The 9060-nt window shown below is 31.2% G+C and overlaps 2 long non-coding RNA genes across 3 annotated transcripts; both read right to left on the reverse strand.

Annotated features, from left to right (window-relative positions):
- On the reverse strand, positions 312-1840 carry LOC110270431. Its single transcript, XR_002359945.1, has 2 exons — positions 1159-1840; positions 312-484 (listed from the first exon to the last, which is right to left on the reverse strand). It is a non-coding gene; the product is annotated as an uncharacterized LOC110270431 (long non-coding RNA).
- LOC107628329 lies at positions 5190-8941 on the reverse strand. 2 transcript variants are annotated; one of them, XR_001617720.2, is made up of 4 exons: positions 8686-8941; positions 6388-6517; positions 5811-5911; positions 5190-5736 (listed from the first exon to the last, which is right to left on the reverse strand). It is a non-coding gene; the product is annotated as an uncharacterized LOC107628329 (long non-coding RNA). The 2 variants fall into 2 exon arrangements; XR_001617721.2 differs by lacking the exon at positions 5811-5911.

The following is a 9060-nucleotide window of genomic DNA, read 5'->3' on the forward strand; positions in this document are numbered from 1 at the left end:
AGTTGTGCAAGTTTTTTCTAGTTATTTTTTCATATACCTAAAGCAACCCTTGGCCAGATTTTCTTAAGTTGCCTTTTTCATATACCTAAAGGCTAAAGCAACACTTATCCAGGTTTTTTTAAGTTGTCTTTTTTTATAGAGCTAATGCAACACTTATGTAAGTTTATTTGCAGTTGTCCTTTTTTAAGTTGTCTTTCAAGTGCCAATTAACATACTTGCTAAGTTACCAAGTCAAATAAATAATAAACATAAGTAAGCAAAATAATAAACAAATATATAAAATATACTTGTTTTTAACATTTGCATAGATATTAAAAAGTTTAATTAGTATTTCAAATACATCTTCATCAATAATTCTCAACAAAATAATAAAATTCTTGTCTAACAATAATTGTCATAACAAAATAGTAATTAATATTTATCAAAAAATATCAATCTACTTGCATATTTTATATCCATGCTTGACTTGTCCCATATGCTAAATCTGCAAATAATACACAATAAAAAATAAGCAACTTATCATTAAAACTGAAAAATTATAATAAAAATTTCTTTATGATATTAAATACTATAGATATAAAAGCAATAAATAGGTCTAAAAAACTCCTTCTAAACAACAAGAGTGAAAGGTAACAGGACCTCACCTCTTGAGATGTTTCTTATATATGAATATTAAATTGTGTATTTGCCTTAACAAATATATATTCATGACCAGTGTTTTTTGTAGTTTTTCTAATAGAATATTTGTTAAAGCAAAACTAGCAAGTCACTATCTTAATTCTTATAAAACATGATTTCTTATCATTTAGGACCAAATTCGGCAACTTTTCTTGCTACCTCATTAAAAAGTGGTTTTAGAAGTTCTCTGAAATTTGTTATCGAAATTGCATGAAACTTTGAAATAGATACTTGAACCACTTTAATCCAACAACAAAAATTGTAAAAGTCTAGTGAAGGCCATCATGATTTGTCTAAGAACAAAATTTTCAAAAGTAAAAACAAGCAAGCAACATAGCTACGCTTGAACATAAAAAATTTAGATCTAGTTGATAGCATTTTACAAGTACTTGAACTTAAACCTATATTATGACAAGCCAAATCAAAAGAGGCGACACTTTAAATGAAAAGAATAATAGAGATGGAAGCATGCATATATACCAGCATTCTTAGGCAAAGCCCTCCAAGAACCTTCTCCATTGGCTTGAATGTAGTTGATCAAGATTTGATCCTCCTCTTTTGTCCAGCGGCCTTTCTTGAGTCCCACCTTGTCACAACAGGGAGCCCTTTCTATCTTTCTAGCTATGCCTCCTGCAACTACAATAATAATATAATGAAATTGGAATTATGAAAGAAGTGGGAAACAAGTATGGCAAAGTGGGAAACAAGTAACAACAAATAGTGTGGTGGTTATGAAAGAACAATAATGTTTTGTTAAGATTTCTTTTTAATAAATGACTTCTAAGACTTTGAGAATTGTACTATCTTTTTTGGCGACAAATACCATCCCCAATTCCCATCAATTCCTCACTATTTCTAAAGTGATGTTATTAAAAGTTAATTTTGTTTCTTGACACCCCAAAAAGAAAAGTAATAAATAAAGTTAATTTTGTTTAGATAGTTTATAGTTCTATTATTTATTCAAAAACTTGTTTTCACAAACTGTTTTGGAAATGACATTAAGTTTAATTGTAGGTATTAATAGATAAAGTCATTTAGTTGAAGAATACCAAAGTAAATAGATATTGAGAGTCAAGATCTGGAAAGTTGTAGGTATTAATAAAGTTTAATTGTGAAAGTAAAAGAATTGAGTGAAATAAAGGTAAAGACAAAAAAAGACAGCTAAGAGGAAGAGTGCATAACACAAGAAGAATGTGAAGATGGCTAACTTGACCACCTTCAACCATGGAAGTGGAACCCAACACCCAGGTGTCTTAAACTGAATCTCTGTGCAGTCCCTCTTTCCTCCTGTAACCATATGATTTTATACACAAAATTCTCAGCAACCAAAGTCCATCAAGATCTAAAAGAGAATAGCATTTTCACCCTTAACACTGGTATGCAACAATAACTAGCTCCAAAACAGTGGAGAATAGAAAGGGAGATGAACTAGGAAGAATATGTAAACAAGAGTGTATACATAACATACCTTCCGGGGGTGGAGGACAAAAATCAGCTGAAGAAAGCTTCATTTTTAGCAAAATTTCAAAACTAGAAAAAACCAAGCCAATCCCACACAGTCAATTACTAAAAACAAAAGCTCTTTAAGTAGACCAATTAAGTAGGAGCAAAATCCTCACAAGAAGAATCTCAGACCACAAAAAAAATCCTTTTCTTCTCTCCCTTCCCGCTGCAAAATCTCATTCTTCTTACCTTTATAATTACCTTTATATCTATTAAGCAAGGCTAATAACAATTCATTCTTCCTAAAATCCTTTTACTATTTGCCAAATAATAATGCAAATTTCTAATTACCTGTATATCATGAAATTTAGCTTCTTTAACAATCAATTTGGATGTTATTTTTGCTACAATTTTTGTACTCCTCCTCGTATTTCTTGCTTAATAACTCTGCCTGTAAAATAGCAGCAATTGAGAGTTTATTCTTTCAATTTCTTAAACTTAAAATTAAATGACATATTTAAAGACAATGAAATTAAGAAGCCCCAAAAATTAAGATTCAATGCATTCAGAAATTGATAATCAACATGCAGAAAAATTCAGAAAACCCTAAGAAGCAACAATCAAAACCATGAAAACTTCAGAAAAATTGAAATAAAACTCCTAAAATCAGAATTATAAAACAGAAACAAAAATTAAGATTTATTGCATTCAGAAATTCATACTGAAAATGTAGAAAAATTCAGAAAACCCTATGAAGCAACAATCACAACCATGAAAACTTCATAAAAATTAAAATAAAACCACTAAAATCAGAATTATTAAGAAGCCCCAGAAATTTAGATTCATTGCATTCAGAAATTCATAATCAAAATGCAGAAAAATTCAGAAAACCCTAAGAAGCAACAATCATAGAACCATGAAAACTCCAGAAAAATTGAAATAAAACCCCTAAAATCAGAATTATTAAGAAGCCCCAAAAATTAAGATTCAATGCATTCAGAATTTGATAATCAACATGCAAAAAAATTCAGAAAACCCTAAGAAGCAACAATCAGAACCATGAAAACTACAAAAAAAATTGAAATAAAACCCCTAAAATCAGAATTATAAAACAGCAACAAAAATTAAGATTCAATGCATTCAGAAATTCATAATCAAAATGCAGAAAAATTTACAAAACCCTACGAAGCAACAATCAGAACCATGGAAACTTCAGAAAAATTTTAATAAAATCCCTAAAATCAGAATTATTAAAAAGTCCCCAAAATTTAGAAGCTCTCTTACCAGTAAGCAGAGGAGGAGAGGGGGGAGTTACAGCTGCGTATAGTGCTGTGAGAACTTGCGAAGAGGATCGGAGAAGGCAAGATGGGGGAAGAAGAGGAAGCGGGAGGAGAGGAGTTTCTACCGTGTACGTGGAGCCGAGACAGGAAGAGGAGGATCCGTGGAACAGCGTGCGTGGAGAAGATGACCGCGCCGACACCCGTGGAGGAGAGCACCGCGCCGACACCCGTGGAGGAGAGAAACGAGCCGACGACCGTGGAAGGGAGCACCGCGCCGTCGTCGTTTGGGGTTGACAGCACTGCAATTGAGAGCTACGGTCATTGTGGAGGAGAGCCGCGATCGATGGAGGGTGTGTGGCCGTCTGTCGTTCGTTTCAAATGTTAGGGTTACCGTATAGTGATGTAGTGATGATGAAGCTAAGTGATGATGAAGGAAATGATGAATTGATGAAGCAACTATGCCTTTTCTTTCCTTTTTTTTTTCTAAGTGATTTTATTGGAAAATAATTGGTGGGAATATGAAAAGTTTTCCTCTAAAATTTGTAACTGTGAATAATTTTAGGCAATTTTTTATAAATGTTATTTATTTAATTTTTTTAATAACCTTTATAAAATGTTGTATTTTTATTTAAAAATGTTGTCTTAAATGTTTTATATTGTAACATTTTTTTAGTGTTGTTTTAGATATCAAAGACAACTATTTTTGTGGGTGGCCAAAAATTTTGTTATCTTAGCCTTATTCAAAGGTAACTCGTCAAAAATGTTGTCTTTGCCTATCTAAGGCAACTTTTGTTAAATGTTGCTTCGAATAAGGGTTACCCACTACAAGAATATGGTTGATTAGCTACCACAGAAAGAGTCGTGAAATCATCGCTAATCTGACGCAAAATATAATTTGTGACGGATTAGCTACCGTCTAGCAACTAATGCTTTCCTCGCTAATTACAAGTCGCAGATCAGTGAGGCAAACACAATAGTCGCTAATTCATCGGAAAGTTTTTTAGCTATCGAATAGATAGTCGCAAATCCATCACTAAAGTAAAAGCTAATTCCATAGAAGAAATAGACTAAAAAGTAGTCGCTAATTAGCAACAAACTCTACTGCAGCAGACTCATCGCTAATTCCAAGCTAATTTCGTGGACAAAATGGAATGCTTAGTCGACGCTAGTCAGTGAGGAATTATTCCGAACCTAATTCGTCGCAAGTTGTCCGCTAATATGATCGTAAATCTGTCACATTTTGTTACAAATCTATAGCTAATTTTTGAAAATCCTTACTCAAATTTGTAGGAATTTTCTCGCTAAACCAAAACTATTCTAAATAAGAAAGAAGAGGTTATGAAGTAGTCACTAATTTGCTAGGAAATAATACGTAGTCAATTAATTGCAATACTATCGCAAAATGTCATCGCAAATTCTTTTTAAACTAGTAACAAATTGATAAGTATCTCACAAATGTTTCAGTCGCAATGGAGTCTTTAATTTGCCACCATCATCAACAACAAGTATGTCGCTAATTTTTCTAGAATATCAGTTAGAATGCCAATTTTGTCGTTATACTAAAATAAACAGCATATTATTTTTTTATTTTAGTGATTGAATTAAAAGATTATAATGCACACAAATAAAATTAGTTCATCAAAATTATACATGTTTAAAAAAATTCAAATTCAACATATGTATTAAAATAAAAGTCTAATGTAACATCTCCAACATATAGACTTCACAAATAAAATACTAAAAAAGCTAAATCTAACAATTCAAATAATTATTTATCAACTAATTAAGTAAACTACCAAAAAAAAGAGTAAGCTAACTTCTATAAAACCTGAAAATTAAACAAATTGTCCAATCAATTATCAATCAAACAAATAAACTACCTAAATAAGCTAAGCCTAACAAAATACATTAACATAAGCCACCTAATCAATATTATTGCCAGCAAAATCACTCTAATGGTCATTTTCATTAACCCTACCTAAATTTGCATTGTTTTCTTGGGAGAATCTTGGAATCTTAGAAAGGAGAGACAATAAACTACTCTGTATAGCTTCATTTACCTAGGCAACACTGCATTTATAGCACTAAGCAATGCTTCTTTAATAGCTTCAATGGTGTTTGCTTGTGAAATTGGTTTGATTGTAGAAACACATGTATCTTCTGGTAATGGCACATCTCTATGATCACGAATACCAATATTTAGACTGCGGCCTAATCCATGAACTTGTCCTTTCTTGTTGGCTCATGCAACTTCTATCCACACGTCAGAATTAACTTCAGGTTGATCTATTAAATCTTCTCCATATTTTTGTGATATTGTCTCTCCATATAAGTTCTACAGCAGAAAAATAATGACATATTATTAAGAAAACTAAAACTTAATTATACTACAAAATTAAAAACACTTACAATGATTTCCTTGGATATTTCAAAACATATTCTCCACTTTTTTTCTCATGAACATCATCATATACTTCAAGAAAAGATATACGACGCTTCAATTTAACTTCCTGTAACAACACTCATTAGAATATACTATCAATTTAACTCATTTGATAGGCAATATTTTTCTTTATACCTTTCTTCTCTTGTGGTCACCAAAATTGATAGACTCTAAATGTGTAGTTTATGAGCAGACATAGCAGTCCTATTTTTTTGACTAGCTACAGACTTGTTTTGCCACTTTGAATCTAATCAGTGATCAACTAAACTATTCCAAATATCAACTTTCATTGCTTTAGGTCCATGACCCTTAATATCAACAATGCTATGAGAGTTTGCCTCCTTAAAAACTCTATCCCTTGTTCTTTTTAAAATATCAGGATAGCAATCATGCATTGTCCTATTCCAGACCGTTCTTGCCATAATCTTATCATAATTTGATGCAAATTCATATTTTTCCTAAATTTAGAGAGGGAAAGACTTAGCAACTATTCAAGCCAATTATCTGTAAAAATCGCATTGAAGCAACATTATAATCACTTACCAGAAAACCTTTAAATAACTCGTCCTTCATGTCTGGCCAATACTCACACCATCTTGACGCTGGAGAAGGCATCCTACTTAACAAATTCTTTGTGATGTCACGAGCTACCATATGATCTATAAATCTGTTTCTATATTTAAAAAAATACAAAATTATCAAAAATAGTTTAACACAGAACAACATAAATCATCAAGAACAATATCATCAAAGCAACAACAAATTGTAGGCTCAACTATACTATTCATAGCTTCAAAATAATTCATAAAAATAACATAAATCATAAGAATATAAAACTCTTGAGAGTGCAAGACTAAAGCATAAATATAGCACATGCATTACTAACAAGAATAATGAATGGCATAATATTTATTAAATTCTGAAAATGCCTGACATAATAGGTTTTGGCTTATAAATGAAGAATCAAACAGGGTTTTGACACTTTGCTCTATGCACAAACACCAAAACATGCTCACAAACAGATTTATGGCTGCTGAATACTTCCAGTACACCTCAGACCTGAGAAGACAAATACGAGTTAGAATGCTGGAATCATTGAGCACCGGCATAGCACCTATTTAATCTTGCTATTTGAGTTATCTTGAAGTTTAAAGGTCTCTTTGCTTCATATGTTCATAGTTGTAACTTAATGATGGATCATGGAAGCATAATTGTTTTGTTATCTCTTATACTACTACTACTACTACTACTACTACTACTACTATTATTATTATTATTATTATTATTATTAGTAAAATATCTTTTGCTTTAGTCATGGCAAAAAAATATTTTTTTTCTCCATAACAAACATGTTTACTACACCTTATTTTAAGATTTTGTTGCCTAAAAAATAAAAATAATAATGCTCATCACAAGAAAAGTGCAGTATCCCTTACACAGCCATATGGTGAAATAATTTACTCTGTATCTTTTAATATAATAAAAATTTAAGAGAATGGAAGAATTATAATTATAAAAAGAAAAAAAAACTGATAAAGAACCTCGTAGTTGATGAATTATAATGTAGGACGGCAACTTCTCGTAGTTTTGGTATCAAATTACACCCTTCCAAAATGCATGTTCTATAATGAGACTACATTTGGGAGTTTAAGAAAATAAAGAGTGTAAGCAAGTGGCTTGTGGTCAAATACTAACATAAATAACACAAATAATAACATACTGTAAGAAATATTGGAAGGAAAATCAAACGTTAAAGCAAAAGCAAAATAGAACACAAGTTAATGGTCAAAACTTAATTTTAGAAATGAAAAAAAGAAACAATCTTATGTTTAAACAAATGGAAGGGAAATCACCACATTAGAAATAAAAAACAGAAACAATCTTAACTTTAAAGAACTTCAATGGAAGACATGACAAATTGACAATATGATGGAAGACATGGGTTACTTAATGGATTTCAAATTCACTATTAATGGTCAATACTCACATTTGGTTGACATGAAAAATTGAATTATAAAGCCAGTAATACCTTCAATTATATGAAAAAAAGAAATAGCCATGGCTGGACTTGACATGAACTTTTTACATTTTGATAGATTAACCTTGAGAATAAAGTAAGTTACTCGCTATTGAAACCAGAGCAAATGATAAGAAAATGTACAAACTTTATATCAACACGTTCTTTTGGAAACAAGCTTTCCAACAAATCATGAATCATAAATTTCTAGGCACAACATATCGATAAAGGGTAATTACCGTACCGTAACTGTCCTGTAGCATAAAAGTGGACATAACCACCCTTAAAGGTTTCCTCCAAACCAGTATGTCAATCGATCTACGATATTTTTATAATTCATAAGTTCAAACCTATAGCTTATCGAAAATCAATTCAACGATCAATACACTGCCAACAAGCAAGAATAGAATCCCCAACAAACATTCACCAAGAAATTCTCAATTCATACATCACTTTAACCAAAGCATAAACATAATATCTAACAACCTACAAACTCAATTGATTCCAAACAAATTGTAAAAAACAAAATTAGGAACTTAAGCTACCACTTCAGATACTAATACATATAGAGTACAATAATGAGTAAACTAAATCATACAATTGACCAGCAAAGAAATCATCTTAATCAAAAAATTTTGATTCTTAAAAACAAATTAAGAAAAGCAATGCAAGATGCGGGTACCCATTATCTAATAACAAAGTACTTTCAAACTTTAATCAAATCCAAATCCCATAATTAATCAAACCTAATTTTGAATTTCTTCATCCTAATCTTCCATCACTATTCAATTGACAGCAACAGCAACCAAGGAAGAAAAAAAAACCTGCGATTTTGTTGAACCAAGCAAAGAGCAGCGGTGGACCTCGCTCCTTCGATAGTGGCGACAGCAGCAACCTTCCCTTCTCAATGGCGGTGGACCTCGCTTCTTTGGCAGTGGCAAAAGCAGCAACTTTTCGTTTCTCAATGGTAGTGGCAGGATCTGAATAGAAGGGTTTTAAAATTTTTCATTTAAAATATGGAGGCTACAATTCTGTTTTGCTAGAAAAAGAGTGCGTGTTTTGTTTTTCAATTTGTTTCAAATTCATATCAGTTTTCTTTAAACAAAGATTTAAGTTCTACAAAATCTTTTAAAAGAGAGTTTAGATTTTTTTAATAAATACAAAAAAGTTTATATAAATATCATGACTTTATATTAAAA

The sequence above is a fragment of the Arachis ipaensis genome, chromosome B01 (genome assembly GCF_000816755.2).
Source record: "Arachis ipaensis cultivar K30076 chromosome B01, Araip1.1, whole genome shotgun sequence".
Classification (NCBI taxonomy): Eukaryota; Viridiplantae; Streptophyta; class Magnoliopsida; order Fabales; family Fabaceae; genus Arachis; species Arachis ipaensis.